The following is a 23,125-nucleotide window of genomic DNA, read 5'->3' on the forward strand; positions in this document are numbered from 1 at the left end:
AAGCAGGATGTTAAACATCTGTAGTTTAAGCCTTTTGGGACTAACAGGTGCATTAATGTTGGAAATAAATGTGGCCTGAACAATAAGGTTACAGACCATGCAGTATATAGAAGCAAAAGCAGCCTGATTTAATGATGCAGAGTTCACATAGTGTTACATAACAATGGGATTTCAACTTGTTTCTTTTGTATAAATATATTGTAATTGTATTCCTGGATGTAATCTTTTTAAAATCCCATTTTCAGTATACTTAAGTGCAGGTCTGTTTCAGTATTGAATCAAAGCAAGACTGATAACTCACATAATTCCTGGCTTCATGTCTGGTTTAAATGGAATCTGAGTAGTCAGAATATGCATTGAGAATGGAGAATTTGCTCATTTGTTATGATTATGAGAATGTGAACTCTAACCCCATCTGCACCAAGTGACACCCATCTATCTTACTGCCTTGGTTCCTTGTTGCTTCTTTCACAGAATCTGTAGCTAAAGTCAATCGACCTTGTAGCCCTTAGTCAATTCTCTTTGTATTGAAATGCTAATCTGCAATTGTCATATAGGTTTGCCATGTACTTTAGAGTCCATATCCAAGAAAATAAGTAGTGTGAAGAGAAGGGGAGAACAGGACAGAATAACATTTTTGAGAGCAATATTCCTAGAGAGATACACCAGTAGTGAATCCTTCTGTACTATAGATGGCCATTCTATTTATAGCAATATTCATATTTTTATTGGTGGCCAAAGCTCTGCTTATAGGAAAACCTACAGGTGACTAATAGGAGTTGCTCACTAAGTGGAATAATGAATAGTATTAGGTGTCAATTAAATCAAGCTTCCCCGAGGTGCAGGTGCTCCACAATGTACTGACACATTTCAAGTAGCAGCACCACTTCACCCATGCATATGAACAAGCACATTTGCATATTAAAAAGCTGAAAATTATTTAACTGAAGCAAAAGTCTTTTAGAGATGATGGAGGTTATTAAAACTGTTGACAAGAAAGAAGGTAATTGCCTGAAAATGAGAGATGACATTCTGCTATACACAGGGAACGTTGTTTTTGTTGTATTGTGCAGCAGTGCCTGGGTGTATAACCTATTACGTTGAGATTGCTCCTATGCAATTAGACCCTTTTTGTCCTCACTTCAATAAGGCTATGATTATGAAGGATTGAAGAACACTTGGCATATTGAATGTCTGTTGTTTTTATAACTTCGTCAGAAATGACAAAACACGTTTTGTGTCCTGTTTTTTCTTTGTAGGCTTATTGATTCTGTGATTATAATATTCATAAAAGACAATGTGTTCATGGTTGAACACTCTGTCATTTATACAGGTTTTATTCCCTCCACCTCTCTTTCTCGCCACAGTACTTGTTTGAATGCCAAGGTGCTAGTCATAGAGGCAGGCAGGCAGGCAGGCAGGCAGGCAGATGTATGTGTGTGTGTGTGTGTGTGTGTGTGTGTGTGTGTGTGTTTAAAAGCATTTAAAAATGAACTGGTGAGAAGTTTCTCAGTAACAATTCCAAATATTTCTATCTGAAATGAGTACAAAAATATTCAGAAAATGAGATCAGAACAATCTAGCTGCATAGAGCTAATTTTTACTTTTTATCTCTGAGCAGCAATTACAATGCAGTACAACTCCTTTGTCCTCTGGCTCTTCATACAAATGCTCAGTTCAGTTTGGGATTGTGTCTTAGTATGACTACAACACAGAGTTTTTACGCTTAACAGAAGAGAAAGTTATTCTGTTTAAATTGTTTCCCATTTGAAAATAAATAAACCAATAGAATTCAATTTTAGGGGCTTTTAACAAAGGAAAAACTCACTGAATTATATTATTTAGGTCTAGATTCATGGGGTCATATGGGACAATGCAATGGGATGCCTGAAACCTCTCTTTGAGTGCTATGCCAACCAACAGATCTCTCCTGAAACATGAATGGCCTTTGGGAATGCTCTCTGGCACTATACTAGGAACTCCAATAAGGAAAAAGAAGTCTAGTGGAAAATTCAAGGGGATCTTTGGATCTGGCTCCAAGTGTGCTAATCCTCAATGGCTACCAAGATGGCAGAATTGTTCGTGGTAGAAGAGGTTGTTCTTTTAAATAGATTTTGGAAATCTCAAGTAAAGTATCAGAGGAATATAAAATGTCTCAGGAGAGCCTTGGGAATCATCATCATCACCTCTGGGTTGGATCCAAAGGCTCCTTTGTTCCAAAGGAAGGACTTGCTTCCTTTTTGTCCCACTTATCTACCTAGAAATTAATCATGAATATTCCATCAAGATATAATCTGGAGAGATGCTGTTAGGTGTTGTACTGGGTAGTTTCTGCTGCTAAATTACTGAGCACACATTTATGGTGAGTGCTTAGTCGATAGGTTTGCTTCACATATTCTGTGTCGCTAACATATTGCAAGACTGGGATTTGCTTCTCTTTCATTTCGACTAATTCATCTAACAAAAAAACTTATTCCTTATGTTATAAACTGCAGTGCTGTTTAGGTAGCTTGTGGATTTGGGTATCATATAATTGCAGAGTTGGAAAGGACAACAAGGGTCATCTAGTCCAACCCATGTAATTCAGGAATCTTTTGCCAAACGTGGGGCTCGAAACCACAAACCTGAGATTAAAAGCCTCATGCTCTGCCAACAGAGGAGTCTACTTGGGTGGCAAGTCATATATGCAACTTGCTCCAGATTTTAGTGAAACAATATTCTGTACAAAATCTAACACCAGTGCCTTATGGAGTGCTAAAATTGGCTACATGGAACTACCTTTACGGTCCAACAATATGATGGGTACTGTTTAGGATCAGGTTGTTGCAGTTTAAAGACTCTTCTAGATTTTAAGTTTTGACAGTGATAATGAACCCCAATTCATTTTGTAAGTTTGCCCCTGTTCCCCCCCCCACTTATACTCTAATGTCAAAGCATTGGGTTTGTGTAGTATAGCAGAGCCTTGAGCAAATTCTTAGCTAATCTAAGGATGTGATATGAATTGTATTCATGCAGTTAATGTGAACATTTTTGTTAAGCAACTCTGGGAAAGCTTGATAAGCCTTGGGACCATGAGGTGAGGAGGGAAGTTTTCCATGGTCCCAGAAAAAAAAAGCCACCCTCCAAAGGATAAATTTTAAGGGAAGCCTCCATTGGATAAATGTCTATTGTTCTCCATGAATTTGTTTAATTCCCTTTTAAAGGAGCCTAACCAGGGGCCACACCACATCTCATGGCAGTGAAGTCTCTAAATTATGCACTGTGTGAAGTAGTCTTTTCTCTTCTCTCTCCTGAACTACTGCTGCCCATCAGTTGTACTGTGGGATCCTATGTTTTAGTGACGCAGAGACAAACAAATAAGAGAGAAGTAAGAGTTGCAGTTTTATGATAAGTGTTCAGATGTTCTAGGTCCTTGCAGGCTTGCATTGCAACCTAGGGTAAAGGTGATAAAATAATAACCTGTGAATTGCAGCTAAGTATACACTGAAAATTAGCTCTCTGTAATTTGTGTTGGTGAAAACATACTTTCTGTATTGAGAATACTGAGTTTTCCCCTTACCAGTTAATCTTTGAATTACACGGTACCACATTAGATCGATGTGAAAAGTTCTCAGGGTTTCCTTTCAGCAGTTTCTGAGAACTTTGGATGAAGGACACATTTTTGGCTCTTTAACCTTAAATTGTGCCTATTAATATTCACAGTCTGAGAGCCAACAAAATTTTAAAAATGAAGGAGTGGGGGAGGAAGGAATTAAGACTGTTATCCTGCACAAAGCTGCTGTTGCTTGTTGTTGCAATGGGGGTTCCACATGCATGTTACAGGGAGTGAGATTGGAAGTAGGATAGGATTTTTCTGAGAGAGCTGGTTCGAATTTGAGGTGAACATCTGCTCTGAGGATGATATCTATAGCTAGAGGAAGGAGCCTCATAGCTTAGAACCTGTGGGAATACAGGCTACCGGGGTCTCAGTGTAGCCAGGAGGGGAGAGTGCTTCTAGGTAAAGAAGACTCGCAAACCAGTAACAAGGGGTGAGGTGATTCCCTGGGTCTTTTATACCAATTGGAATACCTCAGGAATGGGATTGTTGAGAGAGGGGGTAATTGACAGAAAGTGCCCCTAGCTTATGAACCAAATAGTTAAATTGTGATGGAAGTCATGCTGTGTTAAAAGCATTTAACTGTACTAACCAAGAAAAGGAATAAGCGTGAAGTTTAAGAAAAGCTGTGCATTAGACATATTTATATTTAGTTTAAGCAATAAGTTAACTTCTACCCAACAGAACATATTTCCTGACCCAACTTTGTTTCACCAGCTGCATGGAAAACTGAGGCCGGTTCTGTCATCTACAGATAGAGCCACATTTGGTGAACTAGTCTCATCTGGTAAAAAAAAAAGCACTCCTGTTCACTCCAGCTGAGCTTCTCCAGTTAGAAATCCCAAAGTCCATACTTCAACCCCATCAAAGGCCAGTTGTAAACATCTAGAGCAGTTTAGTTCTCTGCCCACGGTGCCTGTATCTTGTCCAGATTTAGTCTCTGCTTGTTCACCCTTATCTACCACAAACCTTTTCCAGGCACCGATTCAAGGTTTACATAGCCTTCCTGGAAGAACAAGATGGAAATGATAGGTAGAGCCGAGTGTCATGTACATATTGGTGGCACTTCACCCCAAACCTCTGGGTGGCTTTCCAAAGTGGTCTCATGTAGATGCTGAGAAACATGGAGACCTTGCAGAACGCCATAGTTCAATAGTCTACCTTTTAAGACTGCTTCTCCAGGAACGACCATGGCCACCATAACACCACTCCATGTAAGCCACCCCAGATAAATGATCCAGAAGGATACCATTGCTGGTGGTGTTGAAACCATAAGAAGTCCAGAAGCATAAACAGGATTTCATTTCCCCCCATCCATCCTTTTGTGCATGTCATCCATCAGTTATGCATAGGGGGAACAAATTGTTAAATAAATGTTAGTTGCTCACTGTTTCTGATGACCAAGATTCTAATACTAGGGGTAGATATGTGAGAACATATGGGATAGATAATTGGGGTAGATTTTTGGATATCTGTAATTAGGTGGATGGATCATTTGTTAAACAGGCATGCAAAAACCAAAGGCTTGGAACAGTACAGCAATTTATAATTGCTGTGGGAAACACTGTGCTATATTGATACTTCCAGCAGCTAATATATCAAGTGTGGAAGTAATACATGCATGTGCATGCACCTTTAAACATCTGTTTACATGTATCTAGGAAACAGCTCGATCAGATTTCTGTGATGCATGTACAAAGTTGTTTAATATTGCATTTACATACATATATTACTTCCATAGCTGGCACATTTGCTGTAGGAAATATTGTAGTTAAACTGGGCTTTTTAATGAAAAAAAAATACTGTACGGTATCTTCACACAAATGTGGTTTTAAGTATTTAAAGATAAATGCACTTTTTTCTGACATCCACACATTAGACATTTGCTGTGGGACACTGGTCACATGAAGGCACTGTTCACACTGTAGTCTGTGAGTGAGTGAGCTCCATTAAAAGTTATTGAACGGTCAAGTATTTCTGTCCTTGGCCCTAAACTTGTCCCATTTTTTTCTGGCAATGGAGATAGAGATATTTAGCTAGGGGTGGATTATGGAGTGAGCTAACAAGGTCCTGACTTAGGGCTCATGATTTTTACATGGTGCTTGTGCAGTCTACTAATTTCCCCTCACAACTTATCAGTTCAAAGGGCCTTTTTCAGCAGCCTGACCTAGGGCCCATGGTGTTCATGAAACAACATTCACTGGGGCAATGATGCCAGCGCTGAGGGAAAAGAAGTTGTTAAATGCTCCACTGAGATTCTGAGCAGTTTTCAAATGGTCTGCAAAAATCATGAAGATTGAGAACTGCTACCACTGGAAATATATATTCAAAAGCAAATCCTGATTATGATACTGATAAATGTTTGTCCTCAACTATGGTCTAATCCAAGATAGGGAGAAAAAACATTCATATGTTCCATGAATTCATATTGTACCATACTAATTGTCCGGCTTTGCATTATTTGAACTATTCTACTCCTAGGACAAGGTTAAAATAAGAGTGTGGGGAGTGCAATGTTTTGTGACAAACTGCATCACATTCCAAATGCCCTTTCTTATTATGGTGATAATTGGAGGATGTTCTTCCATTCACTGTGAGGGCAGAATGTCATCGCATAGCCAAGTTTGATTGGCTGCATGATTCCTTGATTGGCAACATAAAGACTCTTTAAAAACCAAAATCACCAAAACAGTTGCCAATAGAGGAAGCAAACAAAAATGAAATGATGTGATAAAAGACAAAATGAGGCCAAAAGGTTTTGCAGGGTATTTCAAGCCCTATGAAACTCTTTGCACCTGATCATATCTAGTGCATAGTCCCCCACCCACTTTCCATACATCTGCAGACAATGTGAGGATGTCGGGAGAAGGGCCAGCTGAGTGTGTGATGTTCAGACAAGGCCAGGAGGTGTGGACCCGTTCCCTGATCCTCCACATGAGCAAAGAGCTCATATAAAACAAATATCTGGGAGAACTGTTATACATGTGTTCTTGTTTTTATACTTTCTGCTACCTCTGAAGGGCGGGGGATCAGCTACAATCCAGTATATCAGATTGTGAATGTAAACAGCCCAATAATGGTAATAACCCTGTATGCTGTGGATTTCCTCCCTCTCTGGATCCAAAACATGAGCTGTTACAGCAGCCATACCTTTCCCTCTTTACTCCAGTGCTCTGTGCAGCTTCAAGGAGAAGGCTGAGAAAAGTCAGGAAACTTGGCCTGGGAACCCTCAGTGGAGTAGAAGCCTCTAAAACTGCATAAATCTTATTTAGCTGAATAATAAGAGTTTAATTCATACTTTGCAATGATTTAATTATTTGGGTTTGAGGGGCCATTTGTTCATCTGCTCTTTGAATCAACCTTCACTTGATACTGAAAGGTAGATTTGGCACTTGGGTATTAGCTACCTTTTCTACCTATTTCATCTGAAGAGGATATAGAAGGCAAGTTGATAGTTAAGGAGCTGGTTATTTCATCCATACACATCTGCACAAAGTTGGTAGGGGTGCTAATTAAAATACGGCTTTCAGATTGCTAAAGTTGCTTAATTAAAACTATTTCTAATATAATGGTCCAGGCTTTTCAGTTGTGTATGCTATTTGTTGAGGGGTTAAAAAAAGTTATGCCATAAATGAATTAATGTGCACTTCATTGCAGTTACAATGCCTGCCACACATACAGTGTGCAGATTCATGGGACTGCACAAATTTGAAATAGCTGGAGCCAGGGTCGTAGGAAGGGGGGGCGATGGGGGCGCTCCGCCCCGGGCGGCACGATCCAGAGGGCGCCATGGCGGCTGCCCCTCCCCTGCCCGCACTGGGCGCCCCGCCCCAGAACGTGCACCCCACCCATAGAACGCGCGTCACGCTCCTACGGGCGGCGCGCCATGCCCCCAGAACATGCACCACCCCCCGCCTCCGCCCAGCCCCCGGTGCCGGAGCATGAAGCTCTGCCACTGGCTGGAGCTATACGTGCATTCATTTTTGCTGTTCTCCTTTTTCATTATGAAACAATGTTAATATTAAATGCATATTTTTCATCACTAAATGCATTATTCTTGGTGGTCCTTTTCAGATGCCTATGTAAATGTTTCCCCAAAATGTCACAGCATCCCAGTTTGCTCATGTAAATCAAAACTTAACCTCATTTGTGCTTTTCTTTTAAAAAAAGAAAGAATGGTTGGTTTTTAAAGACATAATCTAAGGAATACTGACTGTTCTGTAGTGTCTGCAGGTGATTGGAGGATGGATGGCTGCTAACGGATTGAGGTTATCCTGACAAGACAGAAGTACTGTTTGGGGGGGACAGAGGGTGGACAGGGGTGGTGGACTTCCTGGTTCTGAACAGGGTAACTGTGCTCCTGAAGAACAAGGTGCGCAGCCTGGGAGTCATTTTGGACTCACAGCTGTGCATGGAGGCGCAGGTCAATTCTGTGTCCAGGGCAGCTGTTTACCATCTCCATCTGGTATGCCAGCTGGGACCCTACCTGCTTGCAGACTGTCACACCAGCAGACTGTCACATCAGCAGTTATAGCAGTCTTCCTTAATTTGGTACCCTCCATATATTTTGGACTACAATTCCCATCTGCCCTAGCCAGCACTGCCATGCTGACTGAATGATTAGAGTTGTAGTCCAAAATATCTGGAGAGCACCAGCTTCAGGAAGCCTTAGTTACAGTAAAACCAGTGGGAGCACTTATGTGAGTGAGTTTAGTCAGCCATTTCTTTAAATAATAATTTAAATGAATTGCTGCTCTTTTCCCAGGAATGACCTTCTGTTTGGAATAATTAATTGTTCCACTCAGCAAGGCTGAATATTAGGGACAGATTATATATATGTATTATAACTCTTATCAGGTTATGAAATTATTATTGGTATCAGTATAATTTTGTACACTTATATTTTCATTAATGCTTAGCACAATAGCAATTTATCAAATCTGTTTTTTTAAAATAAAAATGTGGTTTGCCAAGTTTTCATCGCTATTAACTGTTCACAGATAATTGAAATTGCCTGTGTCATGCATGTACAGTATTGGAGCCATCTGTTACCTGAAATTTAGTTTGGCTACTTGCCATTTGGTTGATAGCATGTGTGTGGACCAGAAAGAGCTTTTCAGTTTTATTTTCTACTTGTTACCATATGTTGTGTTCATATATATACAGCATTAGTTTAAACATGATGTCGATTAACACAGTTTATGTCAGATTACCACATGACACTTGTGAAACATAATACATTTCATTCAGATTTAGTATACACTGGACTACTTTGTGTTCATTCATGCCAAATGCTAAATAATACAGCAGTAAATCAGAGAAGCAAAAAGCTTTCTCTGCTTTATCTTGAAAATATAGGAAGCCTCCTTCTTCAGTTAATTAAAACAAACACTTTTTTCTCATAAAATAAAAAAATCCTTCCAGTTGCACCTTAGAGACCAACTAAGTTTGTCATTGGTATGAGCTTTCGTGTGCATGCACACTTCTTCAGATATTTATTCTTCAGAAATTATTTTTTTTATTTTGTTTTGACTACAACAGACCAACACAGCTACTTACCTGTAACTAGAACTATGGAAGGCACCACATTGAGCCGCATGAATCATAGAATCATAGAGTTGTAAGAGACCACAAGGGCCATCCAGTCCAACCCCCTGCCAAGCAGGAAACACCATCAAAGCATTCCTGACAGATGTCTGTCAAGCCTCTGCTTAAAGACCTCCAAAGGAGGAGACTCCACCACACTCCTTGGCAGCAGATTCCACTGTCGAAGAACAGCTCTTACCGTCACGAAGTTCTTCCTAATGTTTAGGTGGAATCTTCTTTCTTGTAGTTTGAATCCATTGCTCCGTGTCCGCTTCTCTGGAGCAGCAGAAAACAACCTTTCTCCCTCCTCTATATGGCATCCTTTAGTATATTTGAACATGGCTATCATATCACCCCTTAACCTTCTCTTCTCCAGGCTAAACATGCCCAGCTCCCTAAGCCGTTCCTCATAAGGCATCCATGGAAGTCCACCAGGTATCTGAAGAAGTATGCATGCAAACAAAAGCTCATACCAATGACAAACTTAGTTGGTCTCTAAGGTGCTACTGGAAGGAATTTTTTCTTTTTGTTTCGACTACGGCAGACCAACGCGGCTACCTGCCTGTAACTAGAACTTTTTTCTCTTTACAGTATTGTGTATATTTATATCCCTGCTCAAAATCCATTTAATTTTACTGTTTGTTTTTCTTGTTTTGGAACTTGTGTACAAATTGCTTATATATTCTATTTATTTATTAAATTTCTATACAATCCTTCATCCAAGGAACACAAGGTAGTTTACAATATAAAAACAGCAAAGGTAAGGCTGGGGTCGAAGGGTGCGTGGCTGTTGCATCCTTCTCACGCCATCCTGCCTGAGCGACTCTGCAAGACTGGGATCCGGGAAGGACATAACAGCCATGTGCCCTTTGATCCCAGTCTCGCAAAGTGGGGTGATAGGGCTGACAGGGAGGGCAGCATGAGCAGTGTGACGACCCTGGCAGCCCCCCGCACCCCATGCTACGCCTCATGCATCATAGAGCCATTGGCTCTTGGCCTGTTATAGCAAATGGCAAAGGTCCTTTCAATTACATTGGGAGCTAAATTTCACTCTAATTGCCCTGTACATAGCAAGTCATGTTTCCAGCTCATGAGCATATGAGGTTGCCCATTTTTCTAGAACCTAAAAATCAAGAAGCACCCTATTTAAATATTGCTGCCTTTAAAAAGTTCACCAAAAGTCCCTCTTCCCAATTTTAAGGATCCCCCTTCAGCCCATCCCCTTGTGAAAGTTCACCTGAATTTCTTGACCCTCAGTAGAGACTTTTAGGAAGATGGGAGTGGGGATAGTGCCAAAAAAGTCGAAGTTCTGCCTGTCCCCTTCCAAGGCTTTTCTCTAGCTGCACCCCAACGTGAACTTGGCTACTTCAGTCAACCCCATAAGGTTTCCTAACAGTACCACAATCAGGTCTGTGGGAATAAGATGTCCTAGGTTATCCTAAGTATTTTCCCCCCCTACTATTTTCTTATGGTTCAACATCTCACCAATCATAGTACAGCCTCCCTCTTGGCATTTGATACTGTCATTAACTTTCCTTGTCACCAGCTCCCAATATCTCTGTCTTGTCCGTCTAATGAAGAATGTAGCTCTTCAGGACATGGGCATTTGTGTTCTGTACAGCATGTAGCACACCATTGGCACAAAATGAGTATTTAGTAGTAGATGCTGGCCTTTGCTGGAAAGATTGAGAGCACTAGGAGAAGGGGACGACAGAGGATGAGATGGTTGGACAGTGTTCTTGAAGCTACGAACATGAGTTTGACCAAACTGCGGGAGGCAGTGCAAGACAGGAGTGCCTGGCGTGCTCTGGTCCATGGGGTCACGAAGAGTCGGACACAACTAAACAACAAACAACAAGCTGGCCTTTGGCTATAACAATAAACTTATGAACTATAGTACATACTGTAGTGAAATAAGTACTCACAAATATATGTCAGCATTTTTCCTTTAGGGTGATTGTATAAGTGTGAGTATAACTTCCATTAGTACTAGTATGTATTACAGAGGGCTACCGATGGTTGAAATGTTTCATTGTTTTATTGCCTATCAATATTTTTATTTGATAAATGTGTTGGTTACTACACAAGTCATATGTATGTATTTAAGAATCTTATGTGAGTATGTGTGTAGATGGCTACTGTGATGTCAGTTTGACTGAAAATGCAGACAAAGCGTTTTTGAAGCCAAAATGAGTCAAGCTAATTTTTCCCACATAAGCTTAAGTTGGGCTTTTATTTATTAAAACCAGGGGGGAAAGTTTGAAAGAAGAGTGGGCTTCTAAATCTGTTATCCGACCAGAATGTGAAAGTAAGAATACTTTTCTTAAGGCTTATTTTATAGGAACCGTATGCATGACTTTCACTTTCTAGAAAGTGGTTTTCTCTTGAACACACATCAGAACCATTCATCATACCATAATTGCAAGTTGTCAGTCAGAGCCGCACCCTTCATGCAGTGGCAGACCGCCAACACATCTGTCAGAAGCACTCATAAGCTTCCGTGTGTTATTGTAATCCCCTACAAAAGGAACAAGTCTGTTCAGCCAGACCACGTTTTCCAAACCGAATAATGACTTATATAAGCACCAAGCCTGGCAAAGCAATTGCAACTTATCTTATGAACAATGAGCTTTGTAACACGGAATGAATCTGAAGAACAATACACAGTGACTGTCACCTGTAATACAGCCCCCCCCCCAAATGAATGAATGAATGAATGAAATCATATTTAGCATTCTCTCTTGGATTGTTCATTCTTATGCTACCCATTGGAGTAAATAGAGTGGTGTTCATTTTTGTAACTCTCTCTTACAGCTGTAAGTCTTTGAACTGGAGCTGGGTGTACTGTCACCCTGTCCATTTCCAGGCCCAGTTAAAAATGCTGGTTTTAACCTATAAAGCATTAAACAGGTTGCACCCAGGTTACCTGACACCTCCTCTTGTATGTGCCTATATCCAAACCTTGAGATCCTATTTGACAGCCCAGCACAGACTGGGCCCATCAAGTGAGTTAAGGTGGGTGGCTAATAAGGATAGGCCCTTTTCAGTGATGTCACCCTGGCTTTCAAATTACCTCCCCAGAAAGTCATGCCTGGCGCTTTCTCTGCAGACCTTTTGGCACCTGTTGAGACCATTATATTCATGCAGGCTTTAAAATTGCTTTCTGAACTAACCTGGGACTATTGTGGCTTAGTGTAGAAACTGTTAATGTTGTCTCTATTACAAGGGGGGACACACCTTTATTTTAATTTTATTGCTTTTGATTTTAATCACCTGGAGCTCTTCTTCGTGTGATTGGTGATCTCTCTCTTTTGAAACTTTTAAGGACACATTAAAGAAGCATAACTCCCAAATAGCACAGCCATGTGAATTACCGGTATCTGTTATTTCCACAAAAGGAATATAAATGTCCTAATATATCAATACACACACATACACACTTGTAATACAGAGCTTATTATGTTGTCCTTTGTATATTTTAACATACAAAAGGAAACCTTTGGCAGGATCCCCGCTTTAGGCATTCTTTTTCATAGTAAGTGTTTTTTTAAATATATTTTAAAGGTATTATTTGTGGGTGATGAGTTTCTTGCAAACATTAAGGCTTATATTACCTGATACCTGGTTGTGTGTTTTTAAGTTTATTTAGTGTGTTTCCTAGCCTTTTAAGTTTCCCTTTGTCAGAACCCTGGGGTGCACCATGATGATGTGTATGTGTGATTCCTGCTCAGTCTAAGATTTTGTGAATGTGCACTCCAAGAGGAAAAGGACTGCCACGATTTCATTCTGGGATCATTCCACTGTAACTTTTGGCCAGTCACAGGACCCCCAACTTCTCTTGGGCAGTCAGTGTTGGAAATGTTTGACCTAAGACCAATATATCTCTAGACCTCTGAATCTAGGATAATCACAGGGAGCACAAAGAACCCCCAGACCAATCATGAGCCACTTCTCTTGGGTGGTGTATTGAGAGGGGTGATGGAATGAGCATACCCCACATCTTTCTGAGGCTGCACTCAGGGCCGATGCTAGGGTTTTTTGCGCCCTAGGCGAGTTCACCTTCTGCCCCCCCAATTAATAATAAATAAATAAACAAATAAATAAATAAAAAGTAGAAAATAAAAATAAAAAACAGCTGAGAGGCGCGGCGAGATGGCCCCAGGCTCGCGCTCCCCGTGCACCTCTGGAGCTTCGTGTGGGGAGCGCAAGCTTGGGGCCGCTTCCACTGCACCTGTCAGCTGTCGAGCGGCTTCAGGCCACTCTCTGGAGGCAAGCGTGTGCCTCAGGATAGCTGCCTGAAGCCGCTCAACAGGTGACAGGCGCAGTGGAGGCGGCACCGGGGGCGGCGGGCAGGCTGGCCAGCGCTCTCTCCATTTTGGCGCCCTAGGCTGCTGCCTAGTTTGCCTAAATGGACACGCCGGCGCTGCCTGCACTGCTGAAATGAGCATGCTCACCAGTTGTTGGCGTGCCATGGGCAACATGGTAACATAAGATCTTAAAATATATAAAGAAATTGGTTGTGCCACACTTATGCTAAAAAGGTGGGGGGAAGCTTAATATTTATAGGGAAACCCCCTACGATGTGAGTTTTATTGTTTCAGAAGAAGAGAATAATCCACTGCTTGAATTATTTCAACTATTTTAAATTATCTTGTTAGAAAATAATTACATGGTTGATTGCAACAATGCTTGGATGTGTACAAATTTTTGACTTCTTTTGTTTTTACATTGTAAGTTGCTTTGAGACATTTTGTGAAAAAAGTGACAAATAATTGAAAGAGCATAAATGCTAGTGCAAAGCAGTTGACAATAAAAAAATAATATGAACAAGTTTATGTTGCTTTTCATAGATGTAAAATATATTGTGTCATCCTGAAGTTAATATCTATTTATTAAAAGAAACAATGGATATATTTGAATCTTTAAGGGCTCAGTAAGCATGCTGGCTTCTTAAAATAGGAGATACCATAAATTCTTTTGGTTAGTGCATAGCTGCCAAGTTTTCCCTTTTCTCGCGAGGAAGCCTATTCAGCATAAGGGAAAATCCCTTTAAAAAAGGGATAACTTGGCAGCTATGTTAGTGTACCTTAAGAAATATGATATATGAATGGAAAGAGCAATTAGATGCATAGTACTTGCTGAAAGTGTCAATTCATGTATTCATCTGCTCAAGAATTGCTAGTAAATTGTGCCCTCTTTTTATCCAAGTATCATTGATTGCTGTTTTGTGAATTCTAAAGCTACATTTCTCCAACATTGCAGGTTACTCTGGAAATTAAATAATGGGAATTAAGTTTTCTCTTGGAGAGAAAATGGTGGTTATGTGAAATAATTCTGCTTATCAACACTGTTAGGCAAATAGTTCAGGAGGATGCAGTTAAGTGAATAAGGGCCATATAATATACAAAATCATTCCATAATGGAAGATAAAGGAGAAGAATGAAATGTACATTTTGTTTTGACAGGTTCAAAATATAATTTTGGCCTGTTAATGTGCCAAGACAGTGCATCTAAGCAGTTGTGTTGACATTTTGGAAAGCTCCCAATGGATTTTGTCTGGTACAATGCTCATGGAATCAACATTTTCTGGGAGTAAATCATATAATGTCCAAATAGTTCTGTGGCAATACAACTGTATTTTCTCAGGGAACTAAATATATTTATTCACACTGATCCTGCATGTTTTAGTTGAGCAATCATTAGCATGTTTATAATGGTTCTAATTTAAAACCACATTTTCTGAATTTTATCCTTGAGTCATTTACAAATTGTTCATATTGAGTAAACAAAGGAAACAGATTGCATTTGATACTTAGTAATTTCTCTGAAAGAAGAAGGGAGGGTTAATTGTCTCAAAGTTTTGCTCTGTTTAGGGAAGTATGTTCTTTTCTTTTCTTTTCTTTTCTTTTCTTTTCTTTTCTTTTCTTTTCTTTCATTTGCTGCAAAGTGCACCCCTTCCCCCTCTGTTCTTGAAGTGAAGAACGGAAAAAAAGCTTGGAGGAGTGAGGAAAATGAAAAATTAGGAGCAGGACAAGACTGACCACTCCCAGAGGGGAGTGTGGAGCAGAATTTGAGCTGGCACAAGATTATCTAAAACAGTTGGTGCATTCCTTAATGATCAAGTGCCTGAGAAGCCCAGCTCTCTCTCACAGAGCATCTGTGTTGATGTTTATATCTGTGCCTTGCTGTATGGGAAAAGCATGCTTTCTCTTCTTTCTCTGCTAAAAATAAAGAGGAATATAGCATTGTATGAGCTATTTTAGGAGAACAAAAACATCTGAAAGGTGAAAGGTTTTGCTTTTTAATAAATAAATTAAAGTAATAAAGGTCAGGGCTGAATCGTAGGCTCTCCCTGTATGTTGAGATGGAAACAAGACGAGGGGAGGGAGGGCACATAGGCAGTGTGTGGTATTTTATCTATGTGCATTGAAGTTTTCACGAGAGATTCACTTTTTTTTTTATGCAAACCATTCTGGGATTTCTTGGTGTAGCCCACAAGCTCTTTTTCTCAGTCAAGGCTCAGCTTAGATTACAAGCCTGGCAACAGCCAATATTTATATCCCAGCCTTTGTATTCGGAAAGACCAGAGTTTCAAGTGAGAGCTAGTAATAGTTTGGGAATATGTGTGGAATTCAGAGTAAAACGAATGCATTTTTAGTGCCTAATTATTTTTAGTGGGCTTACAGAGTTTTAATTAAAAGTCTAAGGCAACTCTCAGAGCTCTGAACGGTTTTATCATTTTTGATAGTTTTATCATTTTAAGGGAAATATTTTTTTGCCAACAAGGAAAAGATGTATTAGGACCTGCAGATTCAGAAGATTTCTTGTTTTAAGGCCCTGCCTTGGGCACATATGCTTACTCACAGTAATTGCAGTTAGGAAAAACCAGGCTGATTTAGTCCCAGCTCCAGAACCCTTCTGTACCATACACCCATGTGCCTCACTACCCCTCTCTACTTTAGCCCCCACAGTCTCTGTTGCTGGTGCTACCACAGCTTTATGGATCAGTTGCAGCAGCATCTAGTAGTGGGGAGATGCAATATGTAAAATACATCTAGATGAATTGCATGACTGCTCTTCATTATGGTTTTTATAAAAACCTGAAATAAAGCCATTTATTAAAACAGTGCAAGTAGTTGATCCCACAGCAGGTAGACTAGGTGGGTCTCCAAACCCCCAGCTATGCTTGGCTGCCTGTGCTGCTGTAGGCAGTGGGAAAAATCACATCAATTCAGTGAGATATTTTGGTGGACCAGTCTATTATTATTATTATTATTATTATTATTATTATTATTATTATTATTATTATTATTATGCATGACTTCATAGTTTCGCTAGAACAAGCAACACACTCCTTGATTAACTCGTTTTTTATATATTGAAGCAAATTCACTTGGACCATCATATTTTGAATCTCAATTATTTGTCTCCTATTTTGAAAATTCACCATGCATGCATCCTTCATATGTTTAGTGTCTATGTTTAGTGATAGAATGTGGCATTCTAATCCTTTTTTATAAAATAATAATAATAATCATTTTTTTCAATATAAACAACAACGCAAAAGACACATACAACAAAAACCATAATAACAATAATAACACAATAGGATCTGTCCTTCCAGTGAGCACTCAGGGCTGATTTCCTTCAGAATGGATAGGTTTGATCTTCTTGCAGTCCATGGCATAGCTGCCAAGTTATCCCTTTTTTAAAGGGATTTTCCCTTATGCTGAATAGGCTTCCTCGCGAGAAAAGGGAAAACTTGGCAGCTATGGTCCATGGGACTCTCAAGAGTCTCCTCCAGCACCATAATTCAAAAGCATCAATAGGCTGAAAGTGCTAATTACTCTCATAGACTATGGTTTGTGATTATAGTCAAAAAGGGAGGGTGAGGGAGAAGCTTATATGATCTAATCTCTTGGATAGATACTGTATTAGTTTGGGATCCAGTTCTACCCTCATAACTTCCTATTTTGTGGCCTTATGTTGCCTATTGCTGGTGGCAACACAACTGGCAGTAAAGTTTCTCGCACTGCAATTTCCGCAGCGGTATTGGATGCCTCCATGGCACTGAAGTCCCCCCCCCCCCGTAGTACTGCACTTTAGGTGCAGTGCAAAAAACCCAAATGAACACAGGCAAACAGAAAGTGGTACACTCCAGATATTGTTGGACTACAACACCCATCTTTCTTAACATTAGCCATGCCAGTTGGGGCTGATGGTAATTTGAGTCCAACAACACCTGGAGGGTTCACATTGGCTATCTTTGTGGAAGATAGTTTGTTGTTGTGTAGTCGTTTAGTCGTGTCCGACTCTTTGTGACCCCATGGAACAGAGCACGCCAGGGATTCCACTGCCTCCCACAGTTTGGTCAAACTCATGTTGGTGGCTTAGAGAACACTGTCCAACCATTTCGTCCTCTGTTGTCTCCTTCTTGTGTCAATCTTTCCCAACATCAGGGTCTTTTCCAGGGAGTCTTCTCTTTTCATGAGGTGGCCAAAGTATTGCAGCCTCAGCTTCAGGATCTGTCCTTCCAGTGAACACTCAGGGCTGATTTCCTTAAGAATGGATAGGTTTGATCTTCTGGAAGGTAGTTTAGCTTAACTATATTGAGGACTGAGCTGTTTTGACAAGCTATGCATCCTAATATGAGTTAGATACGAGAAGCTATACATCCTAAGTATGCATGGCAGGGAACTATGCACGTAGTACGGTCTAATGGGGGTTGTTGCTGCTTTGTTGCTGGCAAGTCACCTAAGTGATATTGTTTTGTAATGTTTTGTGGGGGGTAAAGTTTCCCAGAGCTGGTATAACCATGTTCCATTTTGCTGTGCTTCCATTGAATGAGACCTAGTATTAATCATGTCTGGGGAAAATCTGCAGGAGTTCACTCCACTGTGGCAAATCAGCACCTCCAGTCACGTAATGGTGCATTCACATAAAATATTCACCATATGAAATTGATGTGGCATAATTAATATGGGAATTGGGCCTTCAATGAGGGTCTCCTAAAAAGAAGGTGACTGCAACAGTCTCTCTCTGTCTGTTTGAAAATATAAGGATTGTTCTGCATTCTGTTGTATTTTGTTGTATTATGACAGTTATCGGGTGATAAAAATAGGCAAGACTTCATTGTTTCTGTACTACAGATGTTAATCTATTGAGGATTATTTCATGTTTTGAAATCATTGCTTGTGTTTTAGATGTAGTTAGAATTCCCTTCTCTCGCACCCAGACTTCTCCTGATATTCTAATATATTTTATATGTACTAAGATGAAAAACAAATAAACAAGTCAATGTGATTGAAATGTTTTCCTGAATAATATCTATTTATTGCTTATAAATCTACCATACATTTGCCATCATTATTAATAAATAAATGTGCTTTTGTCTTCTGTCACTGTGTACCACTTGGATAAGGAAATGATTGTATGCAAAACAAGTCATGTTTTAGAACTCATATCAGCAATAATTATCAGCTTACAGTATTGTTACAACATGCTTTGAAAGAAGCTTATTATAAAAGAAAGAAAGAAAGTGGGATTCTCAAAGCAGTAAGAGTAAGACAGTTGATCACACTTACCATTGATATGGATGTTATAAATATGCCACTGTGTACTATAGTGTTTTATTGAGTCTCAAAAAGTCAGAGCTGATTTGAAATAATAATGTCTGACAGTCAGGGCTTTGAAGTTTTGCTACGGCACGCACACATTTAGGCTTTCTTTTATGTCTGACTTTTACCATAAAAAGCAAAACACACACATGGCATGAATGCATTCTTCATATCTGTATGTCAAAGAAAGTAATGTGAGGGCTACTTCAGTAAATTAAAAATAACCTGGGGGTGGAAGAACCCTATGTAGATGGATGCAGGCCACTGGAAGGTCATAGTACTCAGAAAAGGTAGAACTGGGCTTCCTCACTTGTGGGATTGTAGTGGATGGGGGGGTGGGGGTGGCGACGTGCAGGAGAAACCAACCTTGATAGGATCAAGATGACTTTGATTTAGTCAGAAGAACTTAAGACCTTGCCTGTGATAGCCAGCACACTTGTTCTTCATTGGCAGTCCAAAATTCTTTCCATTCCAAAACTGATTGATTACTCAGTGGATAAATGTTAATTGTTTTCATCATGCACTCTGATCAGAGACATGCTTTTCATCTTTCTTTCTTTTTTTAAACCTGGAGCTCACATTATCTCTTAAATAGCATTGTAGTGAATTTGGGGTTTTTCCATTTTTATTTTTTATCACTTCCCCTTTCTCTTCCCAGTGATGCCGCCCTGAGACGGTGTCGTCTTAACACCTTAAAATCAGCAATTGCATAAAATTGTACCAGCACACATGGATGAGCTCGGCTATAAACAAGATGATCACATGTACAAGCTCTCGAGGTTTTATTCTGATGCTATTTATTTCTTACACTTCAAACCTACTTCCCAACCAAAGTTCTCATAGCAACAAATCATTAGTCACTGTGGGTTTTCTTACATGAGCACATGAATTCCAGATCAGTACCTTAAGCTAAGGTACTTAAGCTAGTGCTTCTCCAGCCTAGTGTTCATTTTAGTTATCTTTCAAAGTCCTTGTGAGGCTAGGATTTGACAACTTATTTAATCACATGCTACTTCACACATTCATTAAGAGTTGAACCTTAGTACCATTATTTCCTGTTAAAGAGACATTCACAATTAGGTTAAATAGGCCTGTGAAACAGTAATGAAGATGCCTTCTGAGTGTGTTCAATATGGGATTTCACTCATGTTTTAAGGAAAATGTCCGAGGGCATGACCTCATTACCATAGAACCCTCCCTACCATGCTTTGCTTTCTAGCTTGGGGATTAGGCACCTGGTCATCTGGTACTAAGAATATGTACTGAGTCCTGTGTAGTTAGAGATAAAATGGAGTACTGTATTGACAATAGGCATAGCTTTTCTTTGCCATAGTTTTCAGAGGTTTTGTTTGTTTTGGCTGTTTTGTTTCTGTGTCACTAAAAAAGAAAACTTCAGTACACTTGTATTCTTAAAAAGCTACTCAAAGAGGGCCAGAACTTACTAATAAAGGAGACAAGAATAATTTATAGACAGTCGTAAACACTCAGAAGAAACGTGGTGTACATGTGTATGTCTAAACTCTGCTTTGTTAGGAATCTGAGCTCTGCTTCATTTGGAGGCTAAGACTGTCAGTGGCTACTAACCACAATAACTATGCAGTACTTCAACTGTTAGAGGAAGTTTGCCTCTGAATGCAAGTTGCTGGGAATCATAACTTGGGAGAGGACTGTTCCATTCTTGCTTGCCGGCTTTCCATAGGCATTTGGCAAGTCACTGTGAGAACAGAGTGCTGGTGTAGATGGGTCATTGACCCAATCCAGCAAGGCTCCCCTTACAATGGGCAGGATTTTTGATAGCAGATTTCCAAATTCAGATCAATTGCTTGATAATACTGCAGCTTATAGGTCAGGGCATTTTTAAATAAACCCATGTTGTGGCACAGATAGGGACACGGGTGGCACTGTGGTCTAAACCACTGAGACACTTGAGCTTGCCGATCAGAAAGTCAGCGGTTTGAATCTGTGTGATGGGGTGAGCTTCCATTGCTCTGTCCCAGCTTCTGCCAACCTAGCAGTGCAAGTAGATAAATAGGTACCGCTCTGGCGGGAAGGTAAACACGTTTCCATGCGCTCTGGTTTCTGTCACGGTGTTCCATTGTGCCAGAAGCTGTTTAGTCATGCTGGCCACATGATCCAGAAAGCTGTCTGTGGACAAATGCTGGCTCCCTCGGCCTGAAGTGAGATGAGCACCATATCCCATAGTCACCTTTGACTGGACTTAACTGTCCAGGGGTCCTTTACCTTTACCATTTATTGGCACAGATGAGCTTGTTACACTAAGCACATACAAAAATGATACATTCGCCCATGGCATAGAATCAAGAAATATTTATAAACAGGAATCCATCATGTTGGAGAGTGCATGGTTTTTGTAGTCACTTTGAAATGGGGTCATAGTTCCAATTTTACCAGTACTGTTACACAACACCCATGAGTGGTACAATATTCCAGGGGTTCTAGGCACTTACCCAGGGTTTGTCTTTCCTTTTGGGAATAAGGCACAGCGACTGTGGTATCTTTGATATGTGGTTTTATTTATGCAGATATACTGTACAACCTGCACCTAGATGGAGGGATTGCAGAACATTCACATCCTGTGAGGACCTGGCTTCCCCCCCTAAGGGCAGCATTGGATTCAAAGGATAGCAAAAAGCCATCCTCTGTGTCTCATCCCCAGCTCATTTGGAGTTCTTCCCCGTCTTCTGATTGCTGACTGAGTCCAAGGACCTCTGCCAGGCTACACCATTTAGAGCTCAAACCCTCAACCTGACCTTTGCTCACTATCACCCAGCAAAGAAGGGCCCCACCCCATTGGTCTAGTTGTGATGGTTTCCTTGATGGGCTATCACTGCCCTTTGTCCCATGAATGTCCCATCCAGTTAACTCTGCGAAGCTGGCTTGGCTCATTAGCGTAGCTAAATCCAGGGGGTTTCCACATTTGGCAAAAATTTTATCAAAGCTTAATCGATTCTCACCTTTACTAAATCATGACACATTTAGGAGGATCTAGCCCCCCTCAACTCAGTACTCTTCTTATTAATAATTTCATTTATAGACTGCCCTTTTGTTAATGGCCACAAACAACTTACAATACATTAAAAAGTGATCAATGACCTGTACAGTTAATGAAACCATACTACACAGCATTTCAAACTGTAACCATTTTCAATTCATAGTAATCAGGATAACACCCACTAAATAATTGTTATTAACACAATTAACACACACACTAAATTACTAATTGTTATTAACACAACGATAATTTCTATGTAGATACCAACCCAGAGTTCTCTCAGAATTCCATTTTTTACATACCACTAGTGTATGAGGGCCTTTCCACATTTACTGCAATGGACCCACCAGCTCCTTTTAAATAAACAGGGAAGCCCTTGTGGCCAGGGAAGCTTTGCTCCTGCAGGAAAGGACAGAACTGGTCGGCTGTAGGAACCCAGTTCTAAATATATTGGGGAATTTATTTATTTTTGTGGAACTAATGCTCCCTCCATTGTGCCCAGCATCTTGAAAAATGCTCACACATTCTTTAGAGATTATGTAAGGTGTAACTTTTGGTAGTTTGTGCTGAGCAGAAACCCCAAAATGTTCAGTCTGCCTGGAACATACATTCCCCCAAATGTTTATCAAGTCCCATTGATTTAATTGGACCATCTGTTTTATTTCCTCTGGATTGTTCCCTTGACACTCATACTGGATTTCATAATCTCTTCCCCTAATCAAACTATGGTGTATTCAGTGTTAGCCATTATTTCTATTTTCTAGGATTTCAGATCTTCCCTAGCCTCAAAGATTTGGATTGTTCTTTCATTGGCCACAACCTGATATAGGGAGATATATCACAGCTGAGCTGTCAAGATGTTTTCAGACATTTTCCATTTGTTGATAAAAGAAAAGAGAGCTTTGTTTTGTATATGTTATCAATAGAAGAGAGGTAGCTAGATAAATATTCATCGCCATTTCTCTCTCTCTCTCTCTCTCTCTCTCTCTCTCTGTGTGTGTGTGTGTGTGTGTTTAATGCTTCTCTGTTTATATATGTTTTTAAAATACAACTACATAAAAGTTGCCTTAAAAATCAAGAATATCTCATTGTTCCTTGATTCATTTTGCTCTAATACTGTATTGTCATAAACTGGGCAAAAGTATCCTACTTTAAATATTTTATTGTTAACTTTCTGTAAATATCAATATAAAGCCAGCGTTCTTCGTTTTTGGCAGGGCACAAGAGATGCAGCTTTTTAAACTGATGATATCACAGAAAAGGACAAATTATAATGTTCTATTGATAATTGGTGGTTATTTGTTGATTCTTCTA

General features: G+C 40.0%; 1 protein-coding gene across 42 annotated transcripts in view; it reads left to right on the plus strand.

Moving 5' to 3' along the window:
* SOX6 (SRY-box transcription factor 6) overlaps nucleotides 1–23,125 on the plus strand; it is a 399,510-nt gene that overhangs the window by 204,201 nt on the left and 172,184 nt on the right. The gene's annotated exons all lie outside the window — the stretch shown is intronic.

The sequence above is a fragment of the Zootoca vivipara genome, chromosome 1, assembly GCF_965207765.1.
Source record: "Zootoca vivipara chromosome 1, rZooViv2.hap1.1, whole genome shotgun sequence".
NCBI lineage: Eukaryota > Metazoa > Chordata > Lepidosauria > Squamata > Lacertidae > Zootoca > Zootoca vivipara.